General features: G+C 47.0%; 1 protein-coding gene across 1 annotated transcript in view; it reads left to right on the forward strand.

Moving 5' to 3' along the window:
* Positions 1–1,545: 1,545 nt before the first annotated feature.
* Positions 1,546–1,797, forward strand: part of fbxw5 (F-box and WD repeat domain containing 5) — a 65,332-nt gene continuing 65,080 nt past the window's right edge. Inside the window, exon 1 of the mRNA XM_048613477.1 lies at positions 1,546–1,718. The gene's annotated coding sequence lies outside the window, so the exon portion shown is untranslated. The remainder of the gene's footprint in view (positions 1,719–1,797) is intronic.

Below are 1,797 nucleotides of genomic sequence, written 5' to 3' on the forward strand. Positions count from 1 at the left end.
CAACAAGGTGTAGGGCTGGATGAACATAGCAGGCCAAGCAGCATCATAGGAGCAGAGAGGCTGACGTTTCGGGCCTAGACCCTTCATCAGAAGTAATTCATTTGTAAGCAAAGGGACCTTTGACAAGTGGGAGGCCTTTTAAAGACTGATAGCTAGAGTTTAAGGTCTATATGTTCCTGTGAGGGTGAAGGGCAAGGTTGGCAGGTGTAGGGAACCCTGGATAACAAGAGATATTGAGGTGTGGGAGATCGTGCCTCACAAATTTGTTAGAGTTCTTTGATAAAGTGACCAGGAAGGTTGATGAGGGCAGGGCCGTAGACATAGTCTATATGGATTTCAGTAAGGCCTTTGATAAGGATCCACATAGTAGGCTGTTCTGGAAGGTTAGATCGCATGGAATCCAAGGAGAGCTGGCAAATTTGATACAGAATTGGCTTGATGGTAGGAAGCAGAGAATAATAGTGGAAGGATGCTTGTTGAACTGGAGGCCTGTGGCTAGTGGTGTGCCGCAGGGGTCAATGCTGGGTCCATTGCCGTTTGTTATCTCGATCAATGATTTGGATGAGAATGTAAAAGGCATGATTAGTAAATAGGCAGTATCGTGGACAGTGAGGAAGGTTATCAGAAATTGCACCAGGATCTTGATCAGCTGGGGAAGTGGGCTGAGAAATGGCAAATGGAGTTTTAATATGGATAAGTGTGAGGTGTTGCATTTTGAAAAGTCAAATCCAGGTAGGAGTTTCATGGTGAATACCTTAAGGAGTGCAGAGGAACAGCGGGACCTTGGAGTTCAGGTGCACAGTTCACTGAAAGTGGAATCACAGGTAGACAGGGCAGTGAAGAAGGCTTTTGGCACACTGGCCTTCATCAGTCAGGGCATTGAGTATAGAATTTGGGAAGTTATGATGCAGTTGTATATAACATTGGTGAGGCCACTCTTGGAGTATTGTGTTCAATTTTGGTCACCTTGCTATAGGAAGGATGTTATTAAACTGGAAAGAGTGCAGAAGAAATTTACAAGGATGTTCCCATGACTCAGGGGATTGAGTTATAGGGAGAGGTTGGAAAAGCTAGGACTTCTTCTTTAAAGAGTAGAAGACTAAGGGGGGATCTAATTAAAGTGTATAAGATCATGAGAGGCATGGACAGGATGAATGCACTCAGTCTTTTCTCCAGGGTTGGGGAATCGAGAACTAGAGGGCATCAGTTTAAGGTAAGAGGGGTAGGAATACATGGAAACCTGAGGGGCAACTTTTTTTACACAGAGGGTGGCCAAATGGAATGAGCTGCCAGCCGAAGTGGTTGAGATAGGTATATTAACATCATTTACAAGGCATTTGGATGAATACATAGATGTAAAAGGCTGGTGAGGATATGGGCCAAACGCAGGGAAATGGGGTTATTGTGCATGGGCCAGTTTGGGCCAAAAGGCCTGTCTCCGTGCTGTAGGAACCCATGACTCTCTGACAGTGCAGCTCTCCTTCAGCAATAGCCCTCCGCCAGCGCCGTGCTGCTCCATTTAGACCCACCCTCCCGCTTGAGTTTCCGGGTCAGACACTCTTGTCAAACGGAGAATCCACGCGCCCGCAATTTGAATCATTGATCGTGCGGTGATCGGCTGAACATCCTGTGAGCTTCAGCTCGGCGCTCAGCCCAACAACAACAACAAGAGCAGGCCGCAGTAAAGGCCTAGGGTCAGAGAGAAGAGAAAATACAAGGTAGGACACGGCAGGTCTGTCACTGTGTCATACTGGGGTACAGTACTACAGGGGACAGGTCTGTCACCGTGTAACTCTG

Source organism: Rhincodon typus, chromosome 28 (genome assembly GCF_021869965.1).
Source record: "Rhincodon typus isolate 14 chromosome 28, sRhiTyp1.1, whole genome shotgun sequence".
Classification (NCBI taxonomy): domain Eukaryota; kingdom Metazoa; phylum Chordata; class Chondrichthyes; order Orectolobiformes; family Rhincodontidae; genus Rhincodon; species Rhincodon typus.